Raw genomic sequence first — 22852 nt, forward strand, 5'->3', positions numbered from 1 at the left:
CTTTGTTTTTGTTTTAAGATTAATTGAGTAGTAATACCCTTTAGGGATATTAAACCTCCAGATCTAGCAGTGGTATACACAAAAAATATATGCTTGGCTCATCCTAGACAAAAAAAAAATCAGAAACGTCAACTCCCATTAAAGATCAAAAAGATTAATTTTGTCAACAAAGCAAGAGCTATTGTTGAAATCATGGCTGGAACAAAACTGTATTCAAATCCCATTAAAAACAATTTGATTATACTTGAGGCATCAGGGTACAATCAAAATAAGTTATTGTGGTCAAACTGTCGAGTAGCATTCTAAACTTTAAGATTCATAATATGGGTTATAAAGCATTTTGCTGTGTTCATAAAATGTACAATTGCAGAGCACTATGTGAAAAAGTGTTTTATTCCCAAATTCCTTAATGATAAAGGAAATTCATCTGTCAGGCATTGCTTATCAAGTTGCAAAACTGGGGTTGTGCCCTTAATATTGACACATCAGTGTGCACCAATGCCAGACGTATGACCTGCTATGTGTGTCTGTGAGACTGATACAGAGCTTGACAGGGTTGATGAGTCATTGACGAGCAGCGCACGGTGGCACACATTGTGGTTGTTACTGCTGGACAATGGTGGATTTGACATTCCGTCCCCACGTCCAATCAGTATCCCAAGTCCACGCCTATTGTGTCGATTTCATATCCTTTAGGAACATTGCCTAATAAAAGTTCATTGATCTTAGGTTATAAATTATTAATTAGTATCCTGGACTTTGTGAAAGATAGCTCCATGTCTGCACTTCACTTTGCATGCAAAACTGTTTTCTCACCCCTCTTAACGGCCTAGTTCTGATTTTAACTGTTCCTTGGAGATTCAATGTAAGCTTGAGGAACAGCACTTTACCTTCCTCCTGAGTGTGTTGCAGTCTTCTGGACTCGTTGTTGGATACATCAGTTCCAGATAACTCACCTTCTCTGCTACACAATAAGCTTGGAGCAGAACTGGCTCCAAACTTATCCATCTGTAATGTTAACTCACCTTTTCTCTCTCTCCGTTATAAGTCTATTGAACGGCTCCCTTATACTATAAGATGGATTTCTGATTTCACAATCTACCTTGTTATGACCTTGTACCTTATTGTCTACCTGCATTGCATTTCCTCTGTAGCTGTGACACTTTACTCTGTATTCTGTTATTGTTTTACCCTGTTCTACCTCAATGCTGTGTTGTAATGAATTGATCTGTACGAATGGTATGCAAGACAAGTTTTTCACTGTACCTCGATACAAGTGACAATAATAAACCAATACCAATACATCATTAATCTATTGCTACAGGTACCAATGGGTTGGCCATGGGTCAAAGAGCAATGAGGCATGGGTCAGGATCAGGCAGCTGGGATCAAGCGAATCCCTGGAGGAGTATAGGGGATGCAGAAATGTACTCAAGAAGGAAACCTGGAGGGCAAAAATGGGGCATGAGATAACTTTGGCAGAGAAGATTAAGGAAAATCCAAAGATATTTTAAAAGTATTTTAAGGGAAAAAGAGTAAGTGGTGAGAGAATAGGGCCCCTCAAAGACCAAAGGGGACATCTTTGTGTGGCGCCACAGGAGATAGGCAAAATCCTTAATGAATATTTCTCCTCTGTTTTTACCGTGGAGAAAGACATGAAGACTTTGGAACTAGGAAAAGTAAGTGGGGAGGTCTTGCGGATAGTCAGCATTACAGTAGAGGCAGTGCTGGATGTCTTAAAATGTATGAAGGTAGACAAATCTCCAAGGCCTGACCAGGTATTGTTAGGGGTTATTCTGGAGCTATGAAATTATGGATAGCAGATACTAATTAAAATGAAAACCAGTCTTCAGAAAATAAAACCTGTTCACAAGTTAACTTCTACTGATACTTTAAGGCTATTGAAACAAATCACATTCTGATTCCGTACCATTGAAACTACACGGGGGAAGACATCATCATTAGATATGGGTGAGGTGCCAGTAGATTAGAAGGTAGCGAACGTTGTGCCTGTATTTAAGAAGGGCGGCAAAGAAACATTATAGACCAGTAATTCTAACATCTGTGGTAGGTAATTGGTGGTCATTGAAAATAATAACTCCTGTATTAGTACATTGTTAAAGGTATTTCCCTGTCACTTAATGCACAGTTCAGGATGGGTCTGTTTTGTCACTTAATATTCTGGCTAGTTGTATATTCAGGGAGCCATCCCTCAACACTAGCAAGAGGGGTATATTTAGGATGTCTGAAGTTTGTGTTCAGAATCTTTCAGAACAGACACCAGTATTGAATATTCAGAGGGGTTCTTTTAGTTGGAATGTGCTACCATTGTAAATATGTAATTCTGCAATGTTACCTGACTATATTCCAAATGTTAAAGTTAAGTAGGTGATTATAGCCATTGAAACTGTGGTTAATTGTTTATTGTTATCTTTGTGTTTAAACAGTATAAAACATTGTGTCAGAAGAGTGAGATTCACTTAAACTCTCCCTCCAGAAGATCTGCTGTGTGAATAAAGACTCCTATATCTCCCAGGTACAGCTTCCGTATGGCGCAGTTTAGTCAGTCACAACAGTATATCCAAGAACACTGTGGGAAGCTAGAGAAGAAACTGCGGAGATATTTGCATTATCATTAGATACGGGTGAGGTGCCGGTAGACTGGAAGGTAGCGAATGTCATGTCTTTATTTAAGAAGGGCGGCAAAGAAACATTATAGACCAGTAATTCTAACATCTGTGGTAGGTAAGGTACTGGAGAGGATTCTGAGGGATAAGGTATACGTACATCTGGAAAGACAAGAGGTTGATTAGGGGCAGTCAATATGGCTTTGTGCATGGGAGATCATATGAACTTGATTGAGTATTTTGATGATGTGACCAAGAAAATTGATGAGGGCAGGGTGGTAGGTGTGGTTTATGTGAACTTCAGTAAGGCCTTTGGTAAGGTTCCACATGGTAGGCTGCTCTGGAAGCTTAAATCACATGGAATCCAGGGAGAGTTGGCTAATTGGATACATAATTGGCTTGATGGTAGAAAGCAGAGGGTGATGGTGGAAGGTTGTTTCTCGGACTGGAGGCCTGTGACTAGTGGTGTGTCTCAGGGGTTGGTGCTGGGCTTATTGTTGTTTGTCATCTATATCAACGATTTGGGTAAGAATGTACAGGGCATGATTAATAAGTTTGCAGATGACACTAAAATAGGTGGTATAGTGGACAATGAAAAAGATTATCAAAAATTACAAGGGGATCTTGATCAGCTGAGTAAGTGGGCCAAGGAATGGCAAATGGAGTTTCATTCGGATAAGTGCAAGGTGTTGCATTTTGGAAAGTCAAATCCAGGTAGGACTTTCACAGTGAATGGCAGAACCCTGTGGAGTGTTGTAGAACAGAGGGACCTTGGAGTACAAGTGCATGGTTCACTGAAGGTGGAGTCACAGGTAGACAGGGTGGTGAAGAAGGCTTTTGGCTCACTGGCCTTCATAAGTCAGGGCATTGAGTATAAAAGCTGGGAGGTCATGGAGTGGTTGTACAGGATGCTGGTGAGGCCACACTTGGAGTACTGTGTTCAGTTCTGGTTGCCCTGCTGTAGGAAAGATGTTATTAAACTGGAAAGAGTGCAGAGAAGATTTACAAGGAGATTGTCAGGACTTGAGGAACTGAGTTATAGGGAGAGGTTGGACAGGCTGGAACTTTATTCCTTAGAGCATAGGAGACTGAGAGGTGGTCATATAGAGGTATATAAAATCATGAGGGGCATAGATAGGGTGAATGTACTCAGTCATTGTCCCAGAGCTGGGGAATCAAGAACTACAGGGCATAGGTTTAAGGTGAGAGGGGAAAGATTTAATAGGAACTTGAGGGGCAACTTTTTTACACAAAGGGTGGTATCTATGTGGAATCAGCTGCCAGAGGATGTGGTTGATGCAGGTACAATAGCAACTTTTAAAAGACAGTTGGACAGGTAAATGGATTGGAAAGGTTATGGGCCAAGTGCTGGCAAATGGGACTAGCTTGGATGGGGCATCTTGGTCAGCATGGACTAGCTGGGCCAAAGGGCCTGTTTCTGTGCTGTATAACTCTACGAATCTATAACCAGACAGCTCTGTACACATTTGGGATCACTTGGGAAACCCTGACGTCAGTTCATTGGAGATATTCCCTTTGTCCTATCCACCCCCTCTACCCTCACTGTAATATAAACTCATAGAGTCAAAGAGTCATACAGCACAGAACCAGACCCTCTGAGTCCACCATGTCCATGCCAACTATCAAGTACCTATCTATAATAAACCCATTTACAGCACTTGGCCTGTAATCTTCCATGCCTTGGCAATTCAAATACTCGTCTAGATACTTCTTAGCTGTTGTGAGATTCTTTGTCCACCACTCACACCAGCAGTGCGTTCTCCATTCCAACATCCTCCAGATGAAAATTTTCCTCCTCAGATCACCTTTAAACTTTTTACTCCTTACCCTAAATGTTTATCCTCTTGTTTTTCACTCCTCTCCTCTGAGGAAAAGATTACTACTATCTATTCTATCTATGCTCCTCATAAAGTTGTACCCCTCTATCAGCCTCCTCTGCTCCCAGGAAAGCAAACTTAACTTATTCAGTTTCTCCTTATAACTAAAAAGCTCCATCCCAGGTAACATCCTCTGCACCCCTCTCCAGTGCAATCAACTCCTTCCTACAGTGTGTGACCAGAACTGCGCAAATACTCCAGCTGCAGCTTAACCAATATTTTATAAGCCAATGCACTTATATTCTATGCCCTGGTTAATGAATGCAAGTATCCCATATGCCTTCTTCACCATCTTATCTAGCTGCGTTGCCATTTTCAGGGATCCTTGGTCCAAGGTCCCCCTGTTCCTCAACACTCCCCATCCCCACCATTTACCTTATTAATCCTCCTAAAATACATCACTACAAATTTATCAGGATTAAATTCCATCTGTCATTTCTCTGCTGAACTTTCCAACTGATTAATATCATCTTGTAGTCTGACTGTCCTCCTCCTTATCAACAATACCATCTATTTTCATACTACCTGCAAACTTATGAATCATACCTCCTACATTCATATCCGAATCATTAATGCTTATTACGAGCACTGAGGATCCCAGCAATGATCCCTGTGGTACACCGTTGGTCAAAGGGTTCCAATCCTTTGGGCATTACCTTGTGCCTCCAGTTACCAAGGCAATATTGTATCCAATTTGCCGACTACACCAATCGTGCTTCCTGAATCAATGCATTTTGTTATTACTTTGAAAAATTCTGTTCAGTATTTCAGACGGGATCATCCACAAACAAAGCTATGCCTTTGATCCTTGATTGATCCCTACCTTTCTAAGTGTAGATTAATCCTGTCCCTCAGAACTTTTCCCAATAACTAACATTAGCCTCTCAGGCCTGTAATTACCTGACTTATCTCAGCTTCCCTTTTTGTATAAAGGTACCACATCTGCTGTCCTCTTGACATGTGACACCTCATCTTTGACCAGCGAAGATTTAAAAATCTCTGTCAAGGCCCCAGTAATCTCCTCCATTCCCTCCCATAGCAGCCTGGGATGCATCTTATCAGGCCCTAGGGATTTATCCACTTTCACATCTGGTAAGACACCTAATACCTCCTTTTTAATGAAAACACGATCTAGAATTTCACAATTTTCCTTCCTTGAATTCTACAATTACAATGTCCTTCTCCTTGGTGAATACAGAGGAGAAGTATTCATTAACAACCTCCGCTGGCTCCACACACTGATTTCCATTTCACTACTTAATGGGCCCTATTCTTCTCCTGGTTACCCTCTTAACATTAAAATACTTAAAAATGCTTTGGGATTTTCCTTAATTTTGCCCGCCAGTGATATTTTGTGCCTGTTCTTTGCCTCCTAATTTCTTTTTTAAGTACTCACCTACACTTCCTTTATTCCTGAAGGGTCTCCCCAATTTTCAGTTAATCATATCTGGCCTATGCTTCCTTCTTTTTCTTTATCAAACCATCACTATCCGTTGACACCCTTGGTTTTCTTGGGACTTGCTGTCGTTACCTTTCACCTTTTCAGGAATATGTTGGCTTGAACTCTCATTACTTCTCTTTAAATGACTGCCACTTGTTGCATGTAGACTTGCCTGTAAATTTACTTCTGCCAGGTCTTTTCTTATGATTTTGAAATCAGCCTCCCTCCGGTTCAGGATCTTAATTTTCAGACCATCCTTATACCTTTAATAACCATCTTGAAACTTACAGAATTATGTTCACTGTATCCAAAATGCTTTTCCATTGGCACATCAACCACTTGCCTTGCTACATTCCCTAAAGTTAAGACCAGTACAGCCACTTCTTTAGTAGGACTCTCTATGCACTGCCTCAAAAAGCTCTCCTGGATGCACTTTAAAAATTCTACCCTCTCTAAGACTTTCACACTAAGATAAACCCAGTTAATGTTGGGGAAGTTGAAATCCCCTCCTACTGTATCCCTATTACTCTTTCAGTGATTTATCTACATATCTGTTCCTTTATCTCCTCTAAATGTTAAGAAGCCTGTAGTATGCCCCCAGTACAGTGATCACTTCATTTTTGTTCATTACTGCAGTATGAGGGAAGACATCCCAGCTGGCTCTTGGCTCGACCCATATTGCCTTCTTGGGTATCCTCCCTCATTGTTGGCGTTATAAGCAGGCACTGTAGTGTAGTGGTTAGTGTAACGCTATTACAGAGCCAATGACCCGGGTTTAATTCCGGCCACTGTCTGCAAGGAGTTTGTACGTTCTCCTCGTGTCTGCGTGGGTTTCCTCTGGGTGCTCCGATTTCCTCCCACATTCCAAAGACGTGTGGGTTAGGAAGTTGTGGGCATACTGTGGTGGTGGCACCGGAAGTGTGGTGACACTTGCGGGCTGCCCCCCCCCGAACACTCTACGCAAAGGTGCATTTCACTGTGTGTTTCAATGTACATGTGACTAATAATGATCTCTTATTTTATCTTATCTTATCTTATATTGCAATCTCACCTTCTCTTTTATAACCTCTATCTGCCCCTGATGGTTCCATATGCTGAAATACTGAGTTGCCTTTCCCGCACTTCTTTCAACTCTGTCGCTGTGATAGCAACAATATCAAGTTCCCATTTGCAGACCAATTTTCAAAGTTCATCTGCCTAATTAGTCAGACTCTTTGCATTAAAATAGATGCAATTCCTTGCATTCCTCCCATATGCCTTATTACACCCACGTCTGCTCTGCCTACTGCATTGACTTAGTTTTCCTTCTATATTTGACTGTACCACCTCCCCAACAGTACACATACTCTGTGACCCATTCTCCTACCAATTTACTATAGGTTCTCCCCAACTTGTTTTGTCACTTTTCCAGTTCTGATGAGAGGTCTCTGACCTGAAATGGTAATTCCATTCCTCTCACTCCAGATGCTGCCTGACCTGCTGTGTCCATATGCATTTACTTCCTTTATTTCTGATTTCCAGGTCCTTGTCCCCACCCACCCAGCAGAAACTGTTTCTCTCTAGCTCCTCTGCCAATTTCTTTCATACTTCCAGAAGTCTCAATCAAATCAGCCCTTAACCTTCCATATTTTAGGAAGTATAAAACTAGTTAACATCATCTGTGCCAAAGATTTCGTCTTGGGAGCCTTGGTCTCAGCCCCTGCCACAATACTCAAAGGGCTTTTGTCAAAGTCACTAATGACACCTAGTACTGTTGTGACATGGGTGGCCTTTCCTACCCACTTGTTGTCAGTTTGGCTGCAGATATTGACTTGTTTGGTCACACATAGCCTCCAGTGCTTCTCTGCTATCATTCTGTTGGATTGGTCTGCACTGCACATAATAGTTTCTTTTTTAATCTATTTTTGATGCCACTGAGTCATCTATCTCTGCCCCCTCTCATCCTCACCATCTCTCCTCTACATGGCTGCATCATCAGAAAATATGTTTCCACATGTCCACAAACAACACTTAGCTCTAGCTCACCACTACCTCTCCTGATCCCTGAACTGTCAGGCTGCTTGTTTGACTTCTTGTACTGCAGGAACAGAAATTATCTCCAACTAAATAATGAAAAGACAAAAGCCATTCCCCTTAGCCTAATCACAAACTCTGTATTCCAGCCAGCAATTTCCTCCATCTCTTCTGGCAACCATCTGAAACTGATCCTGACTAACACTGCTGTCACACGTGATCCTGAAATGGGCTTTGGACTTTATATCTACATCATTAAGGTTTTTTTTACCTCTGTCATATTGTCCTCACTAATTCATTGAAATCTTTATTCATGCCTTTGCTTCCTTCAGACTTGCCTTTTTCAGAGAAGTCACTCACCCTGCCACACCACTCCCCCATTCTATCCTCCATAAACTGGATGCCCATGTTCTAATTCACAGCAAGTCCCATTTACACACCATTCCTGTACTCATTGACCTACATTGGCTCAATTAACAAAACCTCAATAAAATTTGCATTTCTGAATAGCTTGCTTAAAACTTTATAGCCACATATAATGCAGCTGACTGATAGGTGGTGGTTACCTAAAGAAAGGCTGGCTCCCTGTAGTCCTGCAGCTCAGCTTGTATTGGACTTTTGTGTGTGTGTGTGTGTGTGTGTGTGTGTGTGTGTGTGTGTGTGTGTGTGTGTGTGTGTGTGTGTGTGTGTGTGTGTGTGTGTGTGAAAGAGAACATAGAACATTACAGCACAGTACAGGCCCTTCGCCCACAATGTCGTGCCGACATTTTATCATGTTCTAATATCTATCTAACCTTCCCTCCCACATAGCCCTTCATTTCTCTATCATTCATGTGTCTAAGAGTCTCTTAAATGTCCCTAATGTATCTGCCCCCACAACCTCTGCAGGCAGCGCGTTCCACACACCCACCACTCTCTGTGTAAAAAAACTTACCCCTGACTTATACCTTCCTCTAATCACCTTAAAATTACGTCCCTTTGTGTTAGCCATTGTCGCCCTGGGAAAAGATGAGTGGAGGTTATCACTGACCCCAGCACCAATGTGCTGTCCAGGGGCACCCAGTGTACTTTGCATCTTGATTCTCAGCTTTGTTTCAGAGTATACAATGGGTGACTTTATTCCATGTCAATAAAGATAGAATCCACAAATATAGTGGATTATTTTACTTTATTTTAATATTTAAAATTATTTGTTAGCATTTTAGGGAGTATTTTTCATTACACAATTTTTATTAATTAATTGTTGAATAATTTATCCTTATCTGTATATTTTTAAATGATTTAATAATGACTGTTAGAGACATTTCAAAATTGTTCAAATTCCTTTGACAGTGGCAAGCTAACTAAGGCTGTAAAAGCTTTCTTGTCTGGAGCAACAGGATGGGCATCTGAGACGTACTTACCATTGGGAACCCACTCCGCCTTGCAGGATCCCAGTTGATCTGACTCTCCGTATCCAGAGAAAGTACATCTAGGTGGGCAGGCAACCTGGGCAGCAAGTCCAGGCGGTGTGTCATAGCCAGTTCAATCCAGCCCATGAGCACTTGATTTGAATGTAGTGCCACTTGTGATAGGTGAGGAAAGAGGTAGGGCACCACTCCAGTGTCAGCCCTTGCCTGCCAAGGTTACTTTGATTCACGTGTAATTTGAGTACAAATTCAAAAGCAGTAGAGCTTTGGTTCCCTTTTCTTGTGAGTATTTTAAAAATGTATGAATATTTATAAAATGAAAAGCATATCAAGTCAATTACACTTGTAGGAGTGAGAACTGAAAAGTTAGAGGGAGGAGGAGGGTTCTATGAAATGTGGAATATATAAAAAATGCAAACACCTATATTTAAAAGTCAATAATCAACCTTTTCTCCCTGATTTGCTGTACATATAATAGTTAAATTCTGTTAAAAGAGCACCTTTTCAGAAATTATAAGACTCATTGAAGTGTAGTTATGCAAATAAATCTATACCAGATGATGAGGCTAGCTGTGCTTTGTTAGTTGTGAGTAATTTTGTGAATTTCTGCTTGTTCCTTGCTTATTTTTGGCCTGCCTTTTTAATAATTATTCCTGTGCATAAGTAATAGCTGGGCAGATCAATATAAAGATCTATAGTTTGAGGTTACTTCAACATAACTCAGCCAGCTGTAAATCAATTGGATTGGATCACCCATGCGTTTACATCAATTTTACTTTCCACAGTAATAATTTAAACTGATATTGCCAGCTGTGCCTTCAGTGCCATGGCCCTAACTTCCGTAATTGTTTCCCAACATTGCATTGTCTCTCAACTGCTCTTTCTTCCTTTAAGACACTCTTTAAACCTGATTCTTTAGCCAGGCTAATCCTTACTTCTTTGATGCTGTTATTTATCTGTCAGTTTACATTCCTGTGAAATAATTGGCACACTTGCTACATTAGGTTTACTAAGTAAACATTGGATCATGTTGTTATTTAAGAGGGAATTAAACTGGTCTAAGTAGTGCCTTTTTTCTGGTCTCAATAAGCCCCAAATTTTGAAAGCTGTGTTCATGTCGCCCATGTATTGTGATGGGAAGTGCACTGGACCAACTGTAGAATGCATAGCTGGTAGGTCATGACATGATATTCTGCATACAATGCTGAATTGGCATGATTGACATTTTTCATCTCCACACCGCAGTCTGTTTTCTCTCTCAACTTCTGGGCACTGCAGATCCCTGTTAAATGATGTGCAAACAAAACATCTCCACACCCAACTACCCTTCCCACTCCTGCTGCTTCCATGACTAGCATTTTTAAAAAGGATCATGAACTTCTAACAAACTGGTTCCTGGATTATTTCTTTCTACAACAGGTGATAATTTCACATGCTTTGGTGAACATTTCATTTTTTGTCCAAGGCTTCAGTTGTCTATGTGCAATGGTCTGGCTGTTGCTGAAATCCTTTCTTGGTGACTAAAAGGTCTGGGCTGAAATTTTGGAGATTTTGGATAGCTGAATGAACCTTCCTGGGCATGACTAGGGAAGTGGGCATTAGTGTGACAAGGTGCAAGAAGAGGAAAGAGGGGTGGGGTGAGGGAAGTAGTTTATCAGGGGCATTTTCAACAGCTGTTTTGGAGGGATCATTTATCTTATCTGAATTTAAGAATGAGATATAATCTCTTAACGTGGGAGGGCATCACTAAAATCTATCAACTGTTAGAAATATTCTCTAACCTCAGTGCAAGGCAAGGATTGCATTGTCTGTGAATGTCAATGTGGCTCAACCTTGATGTGACCAGCTCCTTCCAGGCTGCTACTGGAAATATAACTAACATTTCAAGTCAAATACCTGACTCTCTTTTTCTTCCCACAGATGTAGCCTGACCTGCTGAGTATTTCCAGCATTTTCTGTTTTATTTTTGTTCCCTCAATGTCTGACCACAGGCAAGGCAATGTGCATATCCCTCCTCCTCGATCATCTAAAATATATGGCATTAGTGTCTGAACTGATGACTGCAATTGTGAGATCGTGTTTTGATATCTCTTTTTTTTTACTTTCTTTTATTTCTTCCTCTAATTTCTGGGAATAGCTGAAAGGAAAAAGGGACAAGTGTTGGGTTGTGGTGAGGGGAGAGAAGGAAATAAGAATACTATTTGCAGTTTCTCAGTCAAAAGAGATTGAAGGATGAGAGAGTTGGGATGAAAGGAGGATTCCATCATCATCTATGCCCCAGCAGTGACCACAGCCTCAGCAATGCAACTTCTGTTGATAGTTGGCATTGTCATCTCAATGAGGATCAAGCCAAATGGTTTCAGCTCTCTCCTCCACTTAATTCCTGTTGTCTCCTGTTATATATGTCAATTTGTCCAGAGAAAGAAAAGAAGCATGTTAATGAGTGTCCTGCTATATACTTACTAGTATTGGTATTGCTTTATTATTGTCACTTGTAAAATAAGACAAGATATCTTTATTAGTCACATGTACATCGAAACACCCAGTGAAATGCATCTTTTTGCATAGAGTGTCGCCACGTTTCCGGCGCCAACATAGCATGCCCACAACTTCCTAACTTGTTCGTCTTTGGAATGTGGGAGGAAACCGGATCACTCGGAGGAAACCCAACCAGACACGGGGAGAACGTACAAACTCCTTACAGACAGTGGCCGGATTTGAACCCGGGTCACTGGCATGGTAAAGCGTCACGCTAACCGCTACACTACTGTGCCTGCTGAGGTACAGTGGAAAACTTGTCTTGCATACCGATTGTACAGGTCAATTCATTACACAGTGCAGTTACATTGAGTTACTACAGAGTGCATTGAGGTGGTACAGGTAAAAAACAATAACAGTACAGAGTAAAGTGCCACAGCTACAGAGGACATGCAGTGCAGGTAGACAATAAGGTGCAAGGTCACAACAAGGTAGATTGTGAGGTCAAGAGTCCATCTCATCATATAAGGGAACTGTTCAATAGTCTTATCACAGCTGTCCTTGAGCTTGGTGGTATGTGCTCTCAGGCTCCTGTATCTTCTGTCTGATGGGAGAAGAGAGAATGACCTAGGTGGGTGGGGCCTTTGATTCTGCTGGCTGCTTCACCAAGGCAGCGGGAGGTATAGACAGAATCCATGGAGCGGAGAGTAGTTTCTGTGACACGGGCTGTGTCCACAACTCTCTGCAGTTTCTTGCGGTCCTGGGCAGAGCAGATGCCGTACCAAGCTGTGATGCATCCAGATAGGATTCTTTCTATGGTGCATCGATAAAAGTTGGTGAGTGTCAAAGGGGACATGCCAAATTTCTTTAGCCTCCTGATCTTGTCATAATAGATTCCAGTCTATGTAAGCTGTGGGATGTGGTTGCAAGTGTGAAGCGTGTGATGGTAAGGTGTACCACATAAATGAGATGTTTGAATTCTGATTGATAGAGATTGCCGTTAGATGAACGTTGGGTGTGATTAAGCTATAGCTGAACTTCTTCCCACATGGCATCCAGGTTCTTCCTGCTCTACCCCTACAGCTCCCTATTTCCATAACCCTTTAAGTGTATGTCTTCTTTCTCATTCCACCTCTGCCTCTAAGATCTCCTGAAAACCACTGGCATTGACTCATTACTTATCAAAGCAAGTCATTGTCAAATCTTACACTGTACACTTTTGAAGTTGTTGCCACCACCTCCAGCAGCTGTAATGAGTCTTCCCTTTACGTTTCAGGCGAGAATGGAGCAGCCCCAGGATCTCGTGGTATTGGGTTCTGCAGTGATAATTGCAGCCAATGAGCAATGCAGAAAGCACTGCTTGAAAATCCCAATCAATTAAAACAGCAGGTACCATCAGTTTAAATCAGTCTTGCCAGCTTTGCAGCCAATGGACCTGGGTGAATCATGTCCAATTTGGTGTGTAATCCAATTTAACACCTGCCGTGCTCTTATGAAGGATCAGTATGTTGAATAATTACAAGCTTATTTTATAGCAGATTAGTCGCTCAATGACCTGAAGTACCAGAAAATTTGGATTGCTGACTTGAATTCAAATCTTGACTCAGTGCGGCAAAGTTCATGTGTCTGATTTTCTCATATGGGAGGTGAGTGTTGCCAACTTTCTTGCTCAAGCCTTATTTCCATACTTTTGGTGAGATGTTTGTGCATGTCATAGATTGAAGAGGACCTAGTTTTAGTAACACCCTGTGCCAACCTACTGGTATAGGAAAATTAAGGAAAAAGCAGTGTTGGCAGAGGGTGTGGCAATATCTCAATCAGCATTAAAGCTGCTGTTATACTCCCAGAAAATTAGTTTAAGTGTTTAACTTGCTTTCAAAGGAACTGCCAGCAATCCCTTCATTGACCATGAGTTAGGCTGCTGAAACACTTGGCAGGTGTAAGTTCTAGCATAGGATTGACATCATCGGATTCCAATTTGTGTGGCCTATTCTGGCACCAGCTTATTTTCAGAGCGTACCTGGGACATCAGCTTTAAGGTTGCCACCAAGTCAACAGAAGCTTGGATGTCCCCAAGAACAGGGTGTCAAGTTCTGTGCTCCATTTTCCTTGGTCAACAGCCCCACTCCTGCCCAAAAAAGGTGATGCAATTCAAAGCATCAGAGCAGAGGTATATGGAGGAAAGCCTCCTGTCTGAAGAGATTATTTTATTACTTTGCTTTATAAAACAGTACACCTTGTAGGTTGGAGTTAAGCTTCAATGTTTGCAATGGCTTCTGAAGAAGAATTATGTTGCTGCTTCAATACCTAAGTGAGACAAATTGCTAAAGAAATATCATCCTGCTAATTTACCTTCTAAAGAATGAAATTACCCAGCGTTACTATAACAAGAGGGTCTATAATTAGAAATGACAAATAGCTCAGCTTAGTCAAATTGAATTGAAAATAATATTTACTAATTAAGCGTTAACAATGGATTTAATTGAAAAGAAAATGAAGGACTTGCATTTAAATGGTGGCTTTGCAGATTTTAACATGTCTTGAAGTCATTCACTATCACTGAAGTACTTTTCAAAATCAGAATCAGATTTACTCTCACTGGCTTATATCATGTGAAATTTGTTGTTTTGTGGCAGCAGTACAGTGCAAACATAAAATTACTATAAATCACAAAAATAAATAAATAATGCGAGAAAAGTAATAATGAGGTAGTGTTAATGGGTTCATCGACTGTTCAGAAATCTGATGGTGGAGGGGAAGAAGCTGTTTTTGAATCATTGAGTGTGGATCTTCAGGCTTCTATACCTCCTTCCTGATGGTAGTAACGAGAAGAGGGCATGACCTGGATTGTGAGGGTCCTTAATGATGGATGCCGCCTTCTTGAGGCGCCGCCTCTTGAAGATGTCCTCAGTGGTGGGGAGGATTGTGCCCGTGACGGAACTGGATAAGTCTACAGCCCTCTGCAGCCTCTTGCAATCCTCTTGCATTGGAACCTGCATACCAGGCAGCGATAGAACCAATCTGAATGCTCTCCACTGTACATCTGTTGAAATTTGTAAGAGTCTTTGGTCAAACTCCTAATGAAGTGGAGCTGCTGCCTTCTTCATGATTGCATCAATGTGTTGGGCTCAGGATATATCCTCTGAGTTGTTGACATCTAGGAACTTGAAGCTGCTCACCCTTTCAAGGAGGACTGGTGTCTGTTCTCCCAGCTTCCCCTTCCTGAAATCCACAATCAATTCTTTGATCTTGCTGACGTTGAGTGTGACATTGTTGTTACAACACAACCAGCCAATCTATCTCACTCCTGCAAGCCTCCTCATCGCTATCTGAGATTCTATCAATAACAGTGGAGTCATCAGTGAATTTATAGATGGTGTTTGAGCTGTGCTTAGCCACATAGTCGTGATTATAGAAAGAGCAGAGCCATGAAGTAAAATCACAGTTGGGAATGGTGGCTACTAATTTGCATGCAGCAAGGTGGCACAAAGAGCAAAGAGAGGATTGAGTGTTAAGTCTCTTCTATGTGAGGTTAGTCAAGGGAGCAGTAATAGCCAAAGTGTGGGAGAAATTTTGCCTTGGGATTTTTAAGTCCATTGGGAGGGAAGATATAACCTTACTTTAACAGGAGCTCTGGAGCCGAATGGTGCTTGTAGAACCCAAGCTGAATATTATGGAGGAGGTTATTGGTGAGTAGACGCTATGCCCAGGCAACTCCACAGAACAGGAAACTGGGAAGTATGAGAAGGTTGGCCAAACTGGTCTTATACTGGTGGAAGATCCAAATCCGCATAACTAGCTGGGCCAGACATTCAGTCTGAGCTCACAGGTTAGAGTTACAATGCCAAGAATAAGCGGGACTGACCATGTGCAAGTCCATCAATCAGTGATTGAATATTTAACATAAATGTCAGTCCAGGGGAAGAAAAACAACAGAGTGGCAGACTGAATGGAACCAAGGTTTCCTGCATGTAGCTCATTTGGAAGGCTGCATTCAAAGCTCTGTGTGTGTATGTGTGTGTGAACAAAGCTGCATTTGTACCGAGATCCAACTTGTATCCTTTTCTTTGCCTCAAAAAGTATAAAGCACCTGGGTAAAGCACACTTAAAGGAATGTTGGTTGAAGTGCTTAGAAAGTGTAGGACTTACAATGCTACTTGATAACTGTGTTGCAAAGTTTTCCCTCATTTTGATGATTGAAAGTGAACTGTGGTGTAGCCATTGGCCAGAATGGATATGTCTTTCATTTCATGGACACTTTTTCAGCACCTATAGCTGGGATATTATCAAGACCTTTTCCATTAACTACATCCAGAACATTGAACTATATTTTTGATATAATCTTATTCTTTACCAAACATATACATTATTCATAAAAATTGCAAATATGGAATGCTGGACATTCATACATCACCATTCACAGCACTAGATACATCACTCCATTTGCCTACAAGAAATGGAAGACACCTCAGGAGGCTGCTGCAAAAAAACATTTGATTTACTTGTACTGGTTGAAGACTAGCTTCTGTGTTGGTAGATTCTTCAAGGGGAGGTGAAGAAGAATCATCCATTTCTTACTGAAGATTGTTCCAAATTTGTCAGACTTGCCTTTTGCATTCATGTGCTGGGCTCCACCATTACTGAATTGGGGAATATTCGTGGAACTTTCACGACTACTTATGACTGGATGTAGCAAGATTGCAGAACTTTGATTGGATTATTTGGCTATGGGATTGTTTAGCTCTCTCAATTCCATGCTGCTTCTGTAGCTGCCCTTTGGCAGCTAAAGTAAAAACAATGGTTAAGTTTACAGAATGGATTATCTATGAATGGAGAGGGGTTGCTATTTCATTGTATATTTCTTGGAGGCGTGATATGCCCTCAATAAGAACACATTAAAAAATCTTATTAACAAAATGAATACATTTAAACTACTGGGAATATTCTTCTCATAAGGGTCATCAGCATTTTCTCATTGGTCCTGGGATTCAGGCTCCAGGATAGCTGCGGCTTCTACTCAGCTGTTTTGTTCCTTAATGGACAGATCACACTGACCTCCTCTGAATGCTAGTTATTGACATCTCGAAAATGCAACCACACCAGGATGGTGAAAATATACCCTGTAATGCATTTATTTCTTTGTGTTTTAAAATACTTAGGTACATTAGATATAATGGCCGGTCTTCTCTATGCAGTCTTAAGCTAACCTTTCAAAATAGTTTTACCTACTGTGTCATTTATGTTGTACTCTTAAGAATGGTTGAACTAATCATCTCATACTTTTTCCCCAGAAGTGTTGTATAGATTTCGCAGCACTATTCCAACCTTGTTCATAGTGCTCATGAAATTGCTTATTCTGTTGTGGACTTGATGGCTGCAAAATAGCCTACTCACTCCCCATGTTGGAAAGTTATGGAATCAAATTTAATCCCAGTAGATTTATATTTCTCATTTTTAAATTTAGCTCTCAGAGGGTTTTGTCTGTCAAAATCAGAATATTGTTATAGGTATTCCATTTTTGTGCAAATGAAATTCTATTATAAAAATGGAAGCAATTAGAATGGCAATTGCAAGGCTCTTTACTTTCATAATACACAATGATACAAGTTGGAGAGATACTCTACTAAATGTCAAAGCTATGTGAGAAAGTATTTTTACAAATGATCACTGACCATTTATCTCCCAAGGAATACTTACTATCAGAAGGATAAGTATGGATTGCTTATCCGATGCTTCTGTATCTTTGATATTTTTTATTTCCCATTAATCCTACATTTCACTTTATATGCCATCTTTTGCTGTTATTTAGCAATATTAAAATTGTTCAGGATCTTTAAGCGAAAGAAATCTAACTTATACTAAATTGCCATCATTCAGATGTAAAATGTCTCAGTGGCTCTGTTACATAAACTTAAATATTCCATTAAATAACTTAGTAGGTGGGAGCTGAATGTGTGGAGGCCAGAAACTCGCAGCTTGTCAGTTCATAATTTGGACAACACTATATAAATTGCTGTTATTTTAATATTTTATGCTGTTTCCTTGGAGAAGAGTACAAAGTAAGGAAAGATTTGTAGGCTGATTAAAAGTCTTAGCAGGTATCCACCTGAACAGTCCTTCTTAGAATATAATCCTCTTTATACCAGTCAATAGGCCAATTAGTCCAGCTCCACAGATAGACTTTATGGGCTCCACGACCCACATGGTGAGGTAGAAACACCCACCAGTTTTAAAAGGACACATGTCACACGTTTGCAGCATAAGGGAGCACAGTGGAACAAAACGGTAGGCATTTACAGTTTAAACATGATTGCAGTGAAGTTGTGCAGGAAGAATGGGAGAGCAGGGAATTGTCTGGAAGATTGAAGTCACTGCAGGTGAAAGAATGTTTGAAAAGGATATAAGAATGATGACAGGCTGTTGATAGCATTGAGAATATAATGGTCTCATATTAAACTTAGGAATAACTCTCCTGTATATCAGCAGGTTTCTGTTTTGCAGCCTCTTCAATCTTCTCCTGTTGCACTTGTCAAAATAGGGTGGGGCCTCGTTCCTCAGGGAACTAATTAATTATGCCTTATTGAAGAATGCACAGCATGTCAAACACCACCAGAAAATTTTAAGCATCTGTTTTTAGAGGAAATACTGTTTCAGTCTAAATATGCTTAATGATTCCTTGGGTGGATGTACGAGTTTCTTCGTACTTATAATCAGATAATATCCTGGGAGACCACAGAAGTGTGATAGACTTCAGAATTTAACTTTCAGCAGGAACCCTGAAAATTGGTGAATGATCAGACTGCTTTAAAATAGGGTTTTTGACAGATGGAAAATTACAAGATGGTTGCAAATCAATTAAACATTGAGAATGGAATTCTTTGTCATTCATATACTTAAGGATATCCACAGTGGGCCAAAGGAGCTACATGGATGGAAACTGTAATCTTTGGGCCTCTAAAAGTTATGCTTGTCATTTTATAAATTATGTGCCCTCTCATGGTGTTGCCAGATGTCAAGAGGAAAGAAAAGGAATTTATTTGCTGGAACACTTGCTTGATATGTCCATGTGTCGTGAAATTTAAAGCCATTGTGATGTTTAAAGCCAGAGGTAGTATTGTGCGAATGCGAGAGATTTGGGAAAAGGTCATTTGCATCATGTGGCAAACTTCAATCGTAGCCCTGTGAATCACAGCTGTTGCCAGCACTGATCATCAGAGTGTATATATATATCTCTGTCTATAAATATCTGTGCAAGGGTGCCGACAGATTATTGTGTTGCAAACTGATCAGTGTGGAATCCTTCATCTATCTTCAAACAACTCAACAATGTGCGGGGATAGGCTTTTGTGGGATGGGGTTTGCTGATGAGGCTTCTTAGGTTGAACATTATGATACTAAACAGTTAGATTGGGTTAGATCTTAATTTCCATAAAAGCAAAGAAAGTAAAAATCATGAGGGTTATAGAAGAAGCCGCCTATTTGCTCTCATGCATTTTACACTGTTGTGTAGTCACGATTTACCCCATCATGCTAAAATATCATGGGTCCAAAGAAAAGGAACCAATTATCTAAATTAAAGTGAAAAGCACAAGACAAGTGTGATAAATCTTGTCAAAAAGGATGTAATTTTTTTTCTTTCACTACTACAACTTCTTAATAACTCTCCTATCAATAGCTCAGGTTGAAGCAATTGTGGGCATGTGCGTCCCCTCCCCTCCATGGACTCTGTTTACACTTCTTGCTGCCTTGGTAAAGCAACCAACATAATCAAAGACCCCTCCCACTCTGGGCAGTCTCTCTTCCCCCCTCTCCCATCGGGCAGAAGACACAAAAACCTGAAAGCACGTACCACTAGGTTCAAGGACAGCTTCTATCCTGCTGTTATAAAACTATTGAATGGACCTCTTGTACAATAAGATGGATTCTTGACCTCATAATCTACCTCATCATGGCCTTGCACCTTATTGTCTGCCTGCACTGCACTTTCTCTGTAACTGTAACACTTTATTCTGCATTCCGTTATTGCTTTTCCCTTGTACTACCTTGATGTACTGACGTGATGAAATGATCTGTATGGATGACATGCAAACCAAAGTTTTTCACTGTAGCTCAGTACATGTGACAATAATAAACCAACTTACCAATTTACGTTTGCATCTTGATTAAGTAGCAATATTAAGTCAAAGAAGAATGAGCTGCATTCATATGTGACCAGATAAAGATCTTTCAAATTATGAATGTTATTGATAGGGTAGGAGTTGAGAATATATTTCCACTTCTGCATGAGTTCAAAGTTAGGGCAATAAATTTAAAAGATATTCACTAACAAATAGTTTAGTAAGGGATTCAGGAGAAACTTCACAGGGAGAGTGAGGAGAATGTAAAACTATCCGTCACATGAAAAGGCTGGGGGAAGAGCAAGGAAGGATCTGAGGAGAAGTTAAGTGAATACATGAGGGAGGAAAGATCATAGTGATGAGGCAGTTAAAGCAAGCAGAGTGAGAGATACCTCATGTGTAGCATAAAGGCAAGCATATATCGCTTAGACCAGATGGCCTGTTACATTTACATAGGAAGGCAGATGAGGCCTTGATTTAAAATCACATTCTATGGTGCAGCCAGCTCTCAGTGCTGCACTGGAGTTCCATCTTTGATTTAAATGCTGAAATCTCACAACCTTCTAGTCCATAGGTGAGGGGGATACACTGAGTCATAGTTAACAACTTGAGAGATCTGTGAATCATGGATTTTAAGTGTCATTGTAACTTTCAAAGCCATATTCCTTGTGGAAGTGAAGGGAATTTACTTAAAGGTCACTGATCAAGTGGTGCAAGTCAGTTGCAGTCCTCCTCGTGAATCACAGATCACCTAGAAATTGCATGGATGAAAGCAAAATGTCATTGTGTGCGAATTATCAGGAAGAGAACTGTGGCCCAAAATATTATTTATCTTTTCAAGAGTAAAAGTGTTAAACGAACAAGAAGCCACTGAAGGTTTTGGAGTAAGGCCATGAATCTGGCCAGAGTACACTTCTACGAAGTGGAGTCAAGGTCACCCATGTGTGTGTTTTCCTTCCCTGCAGACATCACATAAACATACTTGTTCTCCATCAAAATTCTCCAGCATAAGTGTATGAAGCAGGCATGGTTGTATATCAGGACCTCATACTGGAAAGTGAAAATACAAATTTCCTTGCAGTAAATTAAATAAAAACTTTACGTTTGAACTATCCTTAAAGATTTCAGTTACCCACATGTATTGAAGCAAGGTGTTTTTCCCCTCCAATTTTTCCCACCCTTCGCCATTGAAACAATCCTAATGATCATGGTAGCAGTGCCTGTTAGCATTGTGCTGACGCCTCCAACCTGAAACTTGAAAAGTCTCAGGGCCATTTGCAATTCACAGACCAAAAGATTGTGGAACCAGATTCAGCCACCACTTTAAGAGGCAATTGGATATATACTTTAAAGAAAAAATGAATTGCATGGCTCTGGGAATAACAGCTCAAGTTCAAGTTCAAGTTCAAGTTACTTTATTGTCATTCATCCATGCTATAAAAACATATGGCGGAACAAAATGTCGTTTCCCCCAAACTCACACAAACAGAAGACATACATAGAACAGAAGACATACAATAAACACGAACAAAAACAAAAACAAGTGCAAGTACAAATAGTGCAAAAAACAGTATATACAAAATACAAACTTAGTGCAGAGTTAGTGCAAAACCGAGTTGGATGAAGAGAAATACAAGCTCAGAGTGTTGTACTCATTGTATAAACATGTTCAGCAGCAGCCAAAGTTCTTATACGCCGTTAGAACATAAGAACATAAACAACAGGAGAATGATTAGGCCATTTGGCCCTGAGCCTGTTTTATCAGTCAAAAGGTCATCGCTAATCTTCTACATCAACACCATTTCCCTGCCCTATCTACACTATCTACATATCTCTCGATTCCTTTAATATCTCAAAATCCATAAATCTCTGATTTGAATCAATCAATGAGTGAGTCTCCACAATGCGCCAGAGTAGAGAATTCCAAAGACTCACCACCTCTGAATGAAGAAAATTCTCCTCACTTCAGTCCTAAGAAGCTGACTTCTTATTTTGAGACTGTGAAGCTGAGTTCTAGACTCCTGAACTTGAGGACCACACTGCATCCACCTTGTCAAGCCCTCAAAGAATTTTAAATTAGGTCACCTTTCATTTTTCTAAACTGTAGGGAATAGAGGACTAGCCCACTCTATCTCCCCTCATGTGACAGACCAGCCATCCTTGGTGCAGTTTGGCAAAACTTCACTGCACTCTCTCTGCAGCAAGTATATCCTTTTTTTAGGTAGGGAGACAAAAATCATACAAAATATTTCAGCTGTGGTTTCAACAAGCTTCTATGTTAGTGTTATAAAGATTGACTAAATGCTCTTGCAGGGAGTTCACAAAGCATAATGAGTGAATGACCTTCTTCTATACTTTATTAACTATGGTTCTATGTTCTAGCTATGATATTCCTCATTGCAGCCCTTTGCCTTTCACCTTCTCTGAAAAACATAATTAAGTTTGTTCCCCCTTGTGTGGAATTGATTATTGATGTGGTATTTCACCATAATTACAAAATTTTAATGAGATTCAGACCTTCAGGCTTTATGTGGAATGTTCCTGTGGAATTCTCTTTAGTCATGCTTGCCTTATAATATTTACCTTAACAGTTGTTTGTGTAATCTTTCAAAACAGGGATTGTAACTTGAAAAATACAGTTTTCTCTCAACTTCCTTCGATACTGAACAAAGTAAGTATTATGGGTTCAGCATCAGTACATCAGTATGTTAACATTTCCAAAATTAAACATTTGCTTCAATAATCTTAAGCTATTGGTCATACTCTGAATTTCTACAAGTTGTAGTCCTAATAAATGCACCAGATCGTCAGTGCCTGAATCATACAAGGTTATAAGGAGACCGAGAGCTGTCCTTCCATTTACATTTAT

The sequence above is a fragment of the Pristis pectinata genome, chromosome 9 (genome assembly GCF_009764475.1).
Source record: "Pristis pectinata isolate sPriPec2 chromosome 9, sPriPec2.1.pri, whole genome shotgun sequence".
Taxonomy (NCBI): domain Eukaryota; kingdom Metazoa; phylum Chordata; class Chondrichthyes; order Rhinopristiformes; family Pristidae; genus Pristis; species Pristis pectinata.